This window comes from Canis lupus, chromosome 5 (assembly GCF_011100685.1).
Source record: "Canis lupus familiaris isolate Mischka breed German Shepherd chromosome 5, alternate assembly UU_Cfam_GSD_1.0, whole genome shotgun sequence".
Taxonomy (NCBI): domain Eukaryota; kingdom Metazoa; phylum Chordata; class Mammalia; order Carnivora; family Canidae; genus Canis; species Canis lupus.
The window spans coordinates 80306658-80320628 of record NC_049226.1 but is presented as its reverse complement, the minus strand read 5'-3'; the positions used below and the strand labels follow the sequence as shown (position 1 = coordinate 80320628).

The window sequence follows — 13971 nt, the reverse complement described above, 5'->3', positions numbered from 1 at the left end:
AGAGCTTCAATTAAGTGATTCAATCACTCTGTTTTGGTCATTATGCAGAATTGACAAAGTTTTCCTCGGCTCCCAGAAATTGCTGATATTCCTTTGGGAGAGCTAAATAAAGACACTGTATTAAGAGGAACGTTAAGAAACCTGACAAATGAGAACATCAGACAGCAGAAGTCAGCACATGTTCAAAGGAAAGTGACTACAACCTCTGTCACTGCATTTTCAAAAAATCTTGGATGATTAATAAAATGCTCACGTATTTTTCTAATGTGTTTTTCTCATGACATGATGGACTTTAGTAGGCATGCTTGTGGGGGTAGTGGACTTCTCTTTCACAAAGATCTGAATCACAAGTTGGAGCATCTAAGGGTTTTTATTTTTCCTGTTCTGTTTGGTCTTAAAAATATAATATTAAAATATAACAGTAGCAAAACTATATACTAATAACCCTCATTCTCCCTAGCTTTCAGTTAGAAATAGCAAGCTACTTTATCATTAGTAATATAGATATGGAATTCAAACATACAGTTGACAATATGGCTACTCCTTTTGAGCTAAAAGAAACTGAGAATACAAAAAACCAAAAACCAAAAAACACCCAAACCAATCTTATATCCTTGAACATCCCTTTAACATCAAAATCCCTCATTAATGTCATGTCACTCTTCCAGTTCCCCTTTGTTTGCAGTGTCTTCCATTTCACTGAGTTGTGGCCCCAGATGATAACAACTGGCTGTTGTTGTTCTAAGGAACTCATCCATGAGACTAGGAAGATAGTTGGTAGGCTTTTGGCAAATGTTGGATGAATACAATGGCATCTCATTCTCTTTTCTTACCATTTCTATCACTGCCCATCCTGCCTACCAATTTTGCTTTTTGCTGCTCCTTACTTGGCATTTCCAATCGTCCTAGTTTCCTGCTTTCATCTAGTCTGTTTGGTAAAGTTGTGATTATCTGTCTCAAGGCTCCCTTCTTCAGTGCTTTTGTCTAGTACAGATATCTCACCATGGGTGGTTTATCAGGCCTTCATTTCTTTTATTGTTTCATTTATTTATTTTTATTATTTTAAAAAATTTTATTTATTCATGAGAGACATAGAGAGAGACAGAGAGAGAAAGAGAGAGATTGAGAGAGGCAGAGACACAGGCAGAGAGAAAAGCAGGCTCCATGCAGGGAGCCTAATGTGGGACTCGATCCCGGATCTCAGGGACTTGATCCCGGGACTCTAGGATCACACCCTGGGCCGAAAGCAGGTGCTAAACAGCTGAGCCACCCAGGGATCCCCTCTTTTACTGTTTTAGATTTTATTTATTTGAGAGTGAGAGAGTACTAGAGAGAGAGAGAGCACACGTAGAGGGAGGGACAAGGGAGAGGGACAAACAGACTCCTTGCTGAACAGAGCCAGACATAGGGCTTGATCCCAGAACCCTGGGACCTGAGCTGAAGGCAAATGCTTAGCTCAGCTGACTGAGCTACCCAGGTGTCCCCAGGCTTTTATTTCTCTGGTACCTCACTTGTGACTCCCACATCCTCCTTCCATATACACTTTATGTTCTAACTGCTTAACATGTCAACAATAGTATACACTAAGCCCTGCCCTCTTATATCTGTTTTATTTATACTCATTGTAAATGATTTATGGTCTCTATTAGAGTATGAGTTGCTCTCCTAATTTAAGGATTATTAGACTACCCAGTAAGACTACATATTCTATATGTGGCACATATTTCACAGACCTTATTACTTTGCTTTCATACTTTTCTAGCAGTCTTAGAAGATGTTTCTTTTTGTAAAGCTTGTCCCTATATTTTGGGATCCTGGGCCCATACTTTGTTATATTAATAGATTATTTGAAATCATTTATTGTTTTAGTTCATTTCAATTTATTTTGCCTTTGGTTTAGCATTTAGTATTTCTCTTCCAGTTTGTTTTCTCTCCTAATTAGTTGGATATACATTTTTAAGGAGACACTTTCATGTATTAAGAGACACTACACCCCTCACCTCATTCTGTTGGTTTCAAATTAGAAAGGTAGCATGGCTTGCCTGACTGGCTCAGTTGATGGAGGGTGAGACTCTCTATCTCTGGGTTGTGAATTCAAGCCCCATATTGGCTGTAGAGATTACTTAAAAATAAAATCTTGAAAAAAATAGAATAAATTTTCAATTCATTTGTTGTTTATCTTTTTTTAAGATTATGAATCCTAATTTTCTGAAGGTGGTTAAAAAATTGTCACAAATTCATGGATTAGAATATACTTGATAGGTTTCAATCCTTACTGAGGCTTGAGTTCTTCCAGGTTTGACCACAGGGAGGCCCTTTAAATTGGCTCCTCAGTCATTTTGGCAGGGCAGGACACTAGTAATCTTTGATAGCTTTCCTGCTGTGTGGAATAACAAAACATTCAAGCTCATTTTATTTATTTCTGGCCAAAGACTCAGAGTCAATTATTTCTCCAAGGAGCACTGTTTTCTTTTGGTAGGAAATAGTATTTCATTACCATAATCTGGGCACTAACAAGATTCATTATTATATTTCATTGTATTATTTCTTCAAAATGTTTGCTGGAATTTTCATTGGGATTGTGTTGAATCTATAGATGAACTTGGGGATAATTGACCTATTAATATTGAGTCTTCTGGTATATCACTTCACTTATTTAGGCCTTTGATTTTTCTCATAATGTACTCTTCTATAATCGTATCCCTGTTTTTAAAATTTATGTGTTACTTTTTGATGTTACTGTAATTGGTATTGTTGATTTCATTTTCCAGTATTTTCCCTTGTTAGCATATAGATATACAACTCACTTTTATATATTGAATTTGAATCCTATGATCATATTAAACATACTTATTAGTTCTAGTTGCTTTTTTTCTTTTATTAAGTAGAATCTGTAGGATCCTACGTAAGTGACAGTGTTGTCTCTGAGTACAGTTTTACTTACACTTTGCTATTTGGATGCCTTTTATTTCTTTTTCTTGCTTTATTCACTGGTTAAAACCCATTAGTATAATGTTGAATAGAAGTGGTGAGGTTGGTAAATGAGATACCACCTTACACCAGTGAGAATGGTGAAAATTAACAAGACAGGAAACAAAAATGTTGGAGAGGATGTAGAGAAGGGGAACCCTCTTGCACTCTTGCTGGTGGGAATGCAAACTGGCATAAGCCACTCTGGAAAACAGTTTGGAGGTTTCTCAAAGGGTTAAAAATAGAGCTACCCTATGACCCAGCATCTGCACTACTGGATATTTACCCCAGAGATACAGATGCAGTAAAATGCTGGGACACCTGCACTCTAGTGTTGATAGCAGCAATTTCCACAATAGCCAAACTGTGGAAGGAGCCTTTGAAGTCCTTCAACAGATGAATGGATAAATGAATAAAGATGTGGTGTGTATACACACACACACACACACACACACACACAATGGAATATTACTCAGCCATTAGAAAGGACAAATATCCATCATTTGCTTCAATGTGGATGGAACTGGAGGGTATCATGCCTAGTGAAGTAAGTCAATCGGAGAAGGACAGTCATCATACGGTTTCACTTATATGGGGAATATAAGAAATAGTGAAAGGGATTATAAGGGAAAGGAGGGAAGATGAGTGGGAAAATTTAGAGAGGGTGACAAAACATGAGAGACTTCTAACTCTGGGAAACAAAGGGTAGTGGAAGGGGAGGTGGGTAGGAGGATGGAGTAAGTGGGTGATGGGCACTGAGGGGGGCACTTGATGGGATGAGCACTGGGTGTTATTCTATATGTTGGTGAATCAAACTTCAATAAAAAAAGGAAGTGAGGTTGGGCATCTTTATTTTGTTCCTGGTTTTAGGGAGAATGTATTCTGTCTTTTACTATTAACTGTGCTGGCAAATAAAAGTTTACATGTCCTTTATCAGGCTGGGAAAATTCTCTTCTATTACTGGTTTGCTGAGAGGTTTTATCAAGAATGGAGTTTAAGTTTTGTCAAATGCTTTTTCTCCCATCTACTGAGATAATCACAGGCCTTTTTTTATTTCGTTACATTGTGAATTATATCAATTGATATCTGAATATTAACCCAACCTTGCATTCCTGTTTAAAATCCATTTGGTCATGCTATATTACTCATTTTATGCATTTTTATATCTGATATGTTATAATATTAAATATTTTTTTCCTATCTATGCTCAGGAAGAATGTTGGTTTATACTGTCTTCTTGTCATGATTTTGTCTGATTTTGGAATTGGTAATTTTAGCCTCATAAAATGTGTTGGGAAAGATCCCTTTTTTTTCAGTTTGCTGAAGAATTTGTGTAGAATTCATAGTGTTTCTTTAAGTGTTTGATAGAATTCAGCATTGAAACTATCTCAGCCTGGAGTGTTCTTTATGGGAAAGATTTTAATTACATATACAATTTCTCAATAGACTTAATAGGTTATTAAGGTTTGTTTCTTTTTGAGTGAGCTTTAGTGTCTTTCAAGAAATCTGTCCATCAAGGTTGTTGAATTTATTGCCTTAAAGTTTATATTTTTTTATTCTTTTCTTTTCTGTAGGATCTCTAGTGATATCACTCTTATTCCTGATATTGATAATTTATATTTTCTCTCTTTTTCTCCTGATCATTATGATTAGTAGTTTTCTGAGAAAAGATTACCAAGGGTAAAGAACTATTGCATAAATAAAATGATAAAGGGGTCAATTAATCAAGAGGATAGAACAATTCTAAGTGTTTACATACCTAGTAACAACTCTTTAACATACATTAAGCAAAAACTGAGAGAAATGCTGGAGAATAGACAAATAGAGATTTCATCACCTCTCTTAATCGTTGATAGAACAAGGGGAGAACTAAGAAAGGACAAAGAAGATTTGGTAACCTCACCCGACTTTTACCTAGTTGACATTCATAGGAAACTCTACCCAACAAAAAAATACATATTTTCTCTGGTAAATATAAAATATTTACCAAGATAGACCATTTTTATGGTCTATAAAACAAGTCTAAAATTTAAAAGGATATAAATTATACAAAATATGTTCTCTGACTTCATTGGAATTAATGTCGAAATCTAACAAGTGTGAAAAACCCTCAAATATTCAGAAATTAAACAATATACTTCTGAGAAAACCATCTGTCAAAGAAATCAAAGGAAGCTTAGAAAGTATTTTTCACTAAATGGAAATGAAAGCATAAAATAATGGGTTGCTGTGACAAAGTAGTGCTAGAGGAAATTTATGTTACTAAATGCCTATATTATAAAAGAAAAGTCTCAATCCAAAGTCCTTACCAAGAAACTTCTACTTTTCAACATATTAACTAGGAAAAGAGAGTTAAAACTAAGTGGAAGAAAGGAAATAAAGAGTAGAAATCATTGAATACTGGTTTTTCTGTTTTCTAAAGAAAAAAAATGAGCGAAACTGGCTTATTAAGAACTTCCTTCCTCTTCCAAAAGGAGATGGAAGACAGTAAAGGTCCTTCCTCTTATGGAGCTTATGTTCCAGTATGATAAGATTAAAAAAAAATCAAGAAATTAACAACAAAGTTTACGAAGAAAATAAAATACAGATGATTGTATATTTTAGAATTAGTGGTCAGAAAGGCCTTCCTGGGTGAGGATAGTGTCATATTTTATCCATGTCTTGGATGACAAGAAGGTTGGGCCAAGATCTGGGGGAAAATCTCTCAAGGCAGAACTAAAGACTTTGCCACAGATGTGAAGGCTCTGTGGCAGGGAGAATGATGTGAAGAAGAAATATACTTCTATCTTACTTAAGTCACTTGGAGTATCTTTTTATTTTTGTTTTTTCCCAGTCTGCTTATGAAAGTTTATTTTAGGTATATCTCATTTAGATCTAGCTGGATTTTTAACCTGGCTTGAAAGTTTCTATTTTTTAAAGCAGAAGTCATTTAACTTATTTATATGTGTAGTTATAAACAAATTTAGTCTTCTAACTGCCTTTTTTTTTTTAGATTTTATTTATTTATTCCAGAGAGTGAGTGTATGAGTGGCGGAGGAGGGGCAGAGAGAGAGGGAGAAGCAGACCTCCCCCACTACTCCACCACTGGGCAGGGAGCCCAGCCTGGGGCTGGCTCTATCCAGGACCCTGGGATTATGATCTGAGCCACCCAGGTGCCCCAAGTCTTCTAATTGCCATCTTAACTTTATTTAAAAAAGATTTTATTTGTTTACTTGAGAGTGAGAAAGCATGAATGGGGAGTAGGAGCAGAGGGAGAGGGTGAAGGCTCTCACTGAGCAGAGAGCCTAATGTGGGGCTTGATCCCAGGATCCTGAGATCATGACCTGAGCTGAAGGCAGACACTTAACCAACTGAGCTACGCAGGCACCCCTGAACTTTTCCCCCCAATTTATCATGCTTCCTTGTTTCATTTTTACCTTTTCCTTTGTAGAGTTTTAAACTTTTTTCTTTTACTTTTTCCTGCTCCACTTTTTATGATATTTTAGGGATTATATATAAATTCTATAGTGTTTTTATTTTTATTTTTTTTTAAGTGGGCTCTACACCCAACAGGAGACTCAAACTCATGATCCTGAGATCAAGAGTTGCACATTCCACCACCTGCACCAGCCCGGCAGCTCAATTCTGTAGTGTTTTTTAATAGTAACATTTTAATTTATATTTTCCTTCAGTGCCTAAAATTATTCTATATTTATTACTTATGTACAAAATAAGAATTGTAGCATATTTCTTTTCTTTCTTTGTTTTTTTGAAGTAGTGTATTTCTCACTTTTCCCCATCCTTTCACTTTCTGTGTTCAGATTATCTTGGATTATAGTTCTCAATTGTTACGTATTTTACTTACTTACTTAATTAATCTTTTATTGGTGTTCAATTTGCCAACATATAGAATAACACCCAGTGCTCATCCCATCAAGTGCCCCCTCAGTGCCTGTCACCCAGTCACCCCCACCCCCCGCCTACCTCCGTTTCTACCAACCCTAGTTCGTTTCCCAGAGTTAGGAGTCTCTCATTGTTACGTACTTTAAAATCAGTTAAACTGAAACACTAGTTTCTAGTTTGTTTGCTTTGCTTAGCTTTTTTTTTTTTTTTTTGTCTGCTATACCTTCCACTTGGACCTTGCTTTTACTTTTATTCTAGCATAATCACTTTACATGTTCACATCATCTCTTATTTGATGATGGGTGAATACTCAGTGTTGCACCTCTGGAACTTGGCCTGTAGTAGAGACATTGTAAATGTTCACTGAATGATTGTAAACCTCTACTTTACCCTAGTCCTGTGCTTTGATCTGCTTTCCTCTGTTTTTAAGTTACCTCATGATTCTGTGTCTAGGTCCTTATATGATATCAGAATCACAATGCTATCTGCTCTGTGTGGGATGTACCATGGGGACATCACAATTAGCAGGAAACAGATGGAGCTCAGGGCTCAAGGAACTTTCCTGAGAGGAGGCATGTTAGCTTTGCCACTTGACTGTCGGCCACTTGCTGAAATTTATTTACCTAAACACTTGCATGTATGGTGACACAGAATTTTTATGTAGTTGAGATGGCAGAGGGATGGGAACACAAATGGAAGGGCAGCTGTGCATTGAGTGCTTACTTGTCTGATGTGAGAAGGGAGGAAACAGCATCTCAGGTTTTAAATGTAGGAGTCATCTTCAGATAGTCGATGTATTTGGTCATATAGTATGACGATGAGACTCAAGGCAGAATAATTCCATAAATAATATTATCAACTGATTTGCACTGCCATTTTTTTGTTGTCATTCAGAAGGAAAAACCCTTTCCTTCTGGGAAACATTCTACAAAATCCTAGATGTGTTAGCCTAGGCCTACATTTTACGTTGATTAAATTTTATTCTATTACTTCATTGATTGAGATACCACACTAAATGATCTTCCTCTTTGGTTTACTCCTCTAAGGCATTTATTAGATAGTATGATTTCTTAGTAAACTCAGTAGTTGTTTGGCCAGACAGCTCATTATTTTTACTTTTATATCTTTATCTCTTCAGTTCTGTCTTTGGTATCTCCCTACCCATCTCCCTACCTCAGTTTATGTCTATCTAAGTTGAGGCTTTGTGCCACAAGGCTTAAGAGTTCTTTGAGCAATTCCTTTTGTTTTCCTTTTCTGTAAATTGGAAAGTACTACCAGGGACCAAGAACAGTGTTGTCATTAGAGGATGAGATGGGACACTCATCTAGAACCTTTTACCATAGGGATGGGGGCTACCTCCCATCTCCCTACCTCAGTTTATGTCTATCTAAGTTGAGGCTTTGTGCCACAAGGCTTAAGAGTTCTTTGAGCAATTCCTTTTGTTTTCCTTTTCTGTAAATTGGAAAGTACTACCAGGGACCAAGAACAGTGTTGTCATTAGAGGATGAGATGGGACACTCATCTAGAACCTTTTACCATAGGGATGGGGGCTACAGTAAAGTGAATACAACTAGTGTCAAGATGGTCCTGCCCATATTGCCTTTCTATTCCCTCTCCACCAATCCCTTTAGAACTGACAGAGGACGCATAGGCATCTGTAGCCCCAGGGAGTAACTGATTTTCTAATCCTAGTGATCATCAACACTTAACCTTCATCACCAATAAGAAGAGACCAAGGAAAAAGAAAGCCATGTTCAGACTTTGGGAAAGAGGCTACAGGAATATGGTGTGTGTGTCGATAAGAAAAGCATTTTGTCATAGTTGCAAATTTAGACCTGTAATTAATAGCCTGATAGTTAGTGAAATTCTTGTCTTTCTCTATGGAATGCCCAGACTCTGAACTATGTAAAATATTCAAGCATTTGAAAGCTACACTCACATGAGATTTCACTCAGAATAGGCCTTTATGAATATTCATGTTGAAGTATTTAGCCTCAGGGTGTGAAATATTAATCTCTTACCTGAGTTTTACATCTAATTCTTTTTCAATGACACAGAGAAAAATTAAATGTTACCTGCCACCAGGGGCATCATTAGGATGAGCTCTTTAGGTTAAAGTCTAAAAGAAAAACTCATAGTCTCAAATAATTTTTTGGTATTTCTCATGTGACAAGTAAAATTTATGAAATTATGACCATTGTTTTTGCTCATTAGTGACATATCTATCCAGATTTGACAAGCAGATATTAAGTCACTTCCATTTAGTAAACATGAGCAATCCAAGTTACTTTGTGTGTATGTGTCTGTATTAGGATTTGTCATAAATAGTACATGTATAGAGATTATGACGCTAATCAATAGAAACTATAAAGATAGACTTTGGTGAATAAGCAATGAAAATTAGTACTCTGAATTTAGCAGGAGAAATTAGAAAGTAGCACTGGATTACTTTTCTGTTGTGCTGTGTTTGTTTTTGTATTTTGGGTTTTTTTGGTGGCATGAGTCTTTAGGTGGGTTTATTTGTAAGGGTAGGATATATGAGAAAAAGGCAGCTGAGGGGTAGTTTTTTGTACTTTCCTTCTTACCATTAAAATAATTTTTCATTAAAGAGCATTTAGAAGTAATGGACATATATATAAAATTAAAAACAAAACAAAACAAACCTATGAATCTACCACCAGGGAAAACCACCACTATGATTTCAGTTTTTTATAGTTTTATTCAGTGTTTTAAAATATGTACATTTTACAAAAGTAGAGTCCTCCTGTACTGTTTTATAACCTGGATTTCAGTAATTGTTATGATGGCATCATTTTCAATAATTGCCTGGTATTATATGGATATAATGATTAGATATTTTTGATATTTAGGTAGTATTCAATTTTATGTTATTACAAATGGCATTATAGTGAACATCCTGGAAGCTAAATTTTTACGTGTATTATTTCTTTATTCTTGGGATGAATTTCAAGATCTGTAGTTGTTTAATTAAATAGGATACACATTTTAACAATTTAGGCTTTATTATCAACTGACTCTCCAGAAAGTATGTACCAGTTCATACTTCCACACCTTTCCTAAAGCCAGTAATTATCACTAAAAATTACACATATTTGCTAATTTCATAGGGGAAAAATGAATGACTGATTCTTTAATTTTAACTGATCTGAAATTTCTACCTCAATTTCATAGAAATATATATATATATTTAAATTTTTATTTATTTATGATAGTCACACAGAGAGAGAGAGAGAGAGGCAGAGACATAGGCAGAGGGAGAAGCAGGTTCCATGCACCGGGAGCCCGACGTGGGATTTGATCCTGGGTCTCCAGGATCGCGCCCTGGGCCAAAGGCAGGCGCCAAACTGCTGCTCCACCCAGAGATCCCTTTTTTTTAAAAAAATTTTTATTTATTTAGAAATATATATTTTTTAAGGGTAATTTCCTAATGAAGAATAAAAGACCAAAAGAAAATGTTCTTTTCCTTTCTACTGGGAGGAGATAGACCACTTTTAAAAGAAAGGATTGTTTCATGTTAAGGATTATCAATAATTTCATAGTTGTGGAAATCATGGCATTGGTAAAACATCCCTTTCTTGAGATACAGATCTTTGCCCAAATCTTTTTATTGCAGTTCAGTTCATTGTGATGAGATTTTATCTGTATATAATTCAGCAAATTTACATTTGAAAAACTAACTGTGAAAAAAAAAAAAAAAAAAGAAAAACTAACTGTGGGTTTGTAGATCGATACTGTCCCATGAGTCTAATAATGATTGCAAGAGTCTGGTTCGAGGTTATAATTAAGAATCAAACGGGTAGCCTCCGCCATGGGGGTAACCAGGAATAAGTAGATCACTCACACAGTTTGGGTTTAATGCTGCAAAGAGAGAAGAATGATAAATAGCATGAAAGGGTAGTATTCTAACCAATATACAGGATTTATATTCTTTTAGAAAAAATACGATAATAAAGAAAATGTTTGGGCTGAGATAGTCACTACTGAAAGTTCACTAAAATGTTCATGGATTGGCCTCACCAGCTCAATTTTGAACTCTGCTATAAAGTTTGATCCATTTATTTTGGCAGCTTTGTTGGAAGATTAGCCTGGGTATTGGGAATTCCAATGAGAAACTGTAGCCTGGAGGCATCCTGCTTGTGTCTACTTATTTAAATGCTCCTGGAATTCTGCTGGTCATCACTCATATTTGCTAGATTGTAGGAGGCATTTGGTAGAAACATGGCAGTAGATTATCCAGTTCATTTTTTTTTTCATTATTGTTCTAAGACTCTAACAGTGATTACTTTCAATGATGGTTTTTCTGTTACCCCTTACCTATTGCAATCATTTTTCTCGTTTGTTTGTTTCCCCTGTCCCAAGTACATTATTGCCAGATTAAATGTACTAAAGAACATGAATTTCCTGAGCTATCGACAGGTCCTATCCCATCATACCAAAATTCCATTTGAAATCTGGAGTGGCTGTCCTTGCCTGTGGACTTAGGTAGGAATCATTTACCTGCCAATCAAAGTACACTGCAGTAAAGGTCATTGCCTGCCTTTCCAGTTTCATCTCTCATGATTAATCTACAGTGTTTTGAACCCTGAATAGAATTCTTGGTTTCCTACTTTCTTGTCTTAAAACAGAACACAACAAACAAAAAACAAGTTTTCCCTCAACCTACAGTATGCTTTCCTTCATTGGCACAGAGAATCTTGCATATAGGTTTGGGGGAGATCATCAAATTCATGCTCTCTGATTTTCCTGATCTGGAACATATTCCTGCCTGATTTCCAGTTGAAATGGTATATTTGCTCTGATTTTCTTTGATTCATATTCCCTTTAAGATAACATTGATCATGTTCTGCCTTATTTTATGGTTTATGTACTTATTCCTGTTATAGAAGAAAAATTGCTTCGGATTAGGGACTGATCTCCTTATTTTTCAATTCCTAGTAGTACTTAGTATGGTGCTGGGCATTAATGAGGTTATCAATAAATGCTTAAATGAAGATGTATTGGGAAATGACTGGCATTATTGTTAATGTGATTTTGTGGGTATTTAATTATGATAGATGATCAACTTTGAGGACACCCAAAACTTTCAAATTTTGTGTATAGAAACAAAGATTGTAACTCTAAGGAATCTTTTTTTAAGGCTGATTGAAAAACTTGAAAAAAAAAAACAAATTATGATAAAACTTTAAGTTGATTAAACAAAAGTTGGGGGGAAAATTGCCACTCTTAGATAACATTGAAAGCTTACCTGCAAGATGGCAGTGAATATAAAATACTTGAATTTTCTATTTGCCCAATTTCTTGATTCTATCATCAGTACCATGTTCTATCATCCCCGTGGAATTTAAACCTCAGGCATTTTTTTGTTTTGTTTTTTCTTAGAGTCAACCAGTCACTGTACTTACTTAATTAAATTTTAAAAAGATTATTTATTTATTCATGAGACACACACACACACAGAGCAAGAGAGAGAGGCAGAGACACAGGCAGAAGGAGAAGCAGGCTCCCCACAGGAAGCTCGATGTGGGACTCGATCCCGGATCCCAGGATCATGCCCTGAGCGGAAGGCAGACACTCAACTGCTGAGCAACCCAGTTTGTGGATTCATTGCCTACCCTCTTGCTCAGTCTGAAACACATTAGCAACAGCCTGACTGAGTCTCTTCCTGAGCATCCCTACTCTCAGGGAACTGGAGGCACTCACTTCAGTCATCTGCAGAAATGTTATAAGTAAACCCTACCTCAACATCAATGATGGCTTCCCATTGATGAAATCCATACTCAGGCATTTGGCTCTCTGGTTCCATTCTACCTGTGCAAGCTGCCTAGCCCTTTTTTGCAACAGACACCTTTTACTTAGAGTACCATGACTTGGAGGTTTTTAAATCCAACATACTTCATCTTTCTGTAAGCCATCCTTAGTTTGTGATGCATGGAGCAGGTTTCTCTCTTCCTCTACACTATCGGCACTATTTCTCTAGGTCCTATTTATTCCTTAGGAATTCCCTGATGCTCAGCTCCCTTCTCTGGCCCATTTGTTATTGTCTGGTTTGCCTTCTTGGGGCCTTGTTGATCAACTGCTGCATATACCTCATTTCCCTAATAGACTGAGCCCTTCTACATGGTTGGTACTTTAGGAAATATCTAGTGTTGTAAGGTGGGAATCAAGGTTGATGTTTCTTTTGTGTTGCCTTGATACTTAGCACCAGGTTAGGGAATGCTCAGTGAATATCTGAGGGTCTGTAACTTGGGAAAAAGTTCTATCTATGATAAATTATGTTGCCTTTCAGAAATTTTGACACATTTCCATGATAATTTTATCTATTATAATGAATTATTTTTCCTTTCCCCAATTTATAAAAATACTTTAAAAACCTTTCATTTTTACTGAAACACCTTCCAAATGATGACTTTATTTTTTTAAAGATTTATTTATTTATTAGAGAGAGAGAGGGTACAAAGCAAAGAGAAGGGCAGAGGGAGAGAGAGAAGCAGACCCTCCAATGTGCAAAGAACTGGATGTGAGACTTGATCCCAGGACCCAGAGATCACGACCTGAGCTGAAGACAGATGCCTAATGACTTAAGCCACTCAGGTGCCCTCACATGATAACTATAGAACATACAACAAATACAATGAATTTTGGCATCTTCTTACGCATGGCCAGAGGATATTTATGCTTAAACCACCATGTTAACTTGGCTACTGGTTGGACCTGGGTGGGCATTAAATGTGGGGCTGACAGCCTCTAGCCCCTGTCTCCTTGTGTCTATTGAAACCAAGTTAGAAAAAAGTTCTTTAAAAGCAACCTTAAGCAACTTGAGAATTCTGGTTTTACGGAAGTTGCTAATGGGATTAATATGTTCTGTGTGCAAGGCTGGTCCTGCCCAGATGACAGTGTTTAGTGGCATTCCTCACAGAGAGCTGATGATGACCCATTCTCTGAGTAAAGAGATGAAATAGTGTCAGAGCTTTTTGATGGCTGCTTTGAAAGCTGCTCTCTTTTTCAACTTAAATAAAACATTTATTTATATATCTAAATGTTAAAAACTAATCATTGCAGTTTTTTACTTTGTCCCAAATTAGATGTTTTATTACAGTC

The 13971-nt window shown here is 36.2% G+C and overlaps 1 long non-coding RNA gene across 1 annotated transcript in view; it reads left to right on the top strand.

The window, feature by feature from the left end:
* Window positions 1-13971, top strand: part of LOC111096049 — a 114590-nt gene that overhangs the window by 22745 nt on the left and 77874 nt on the right. The window lies entirely within an intron of this gene.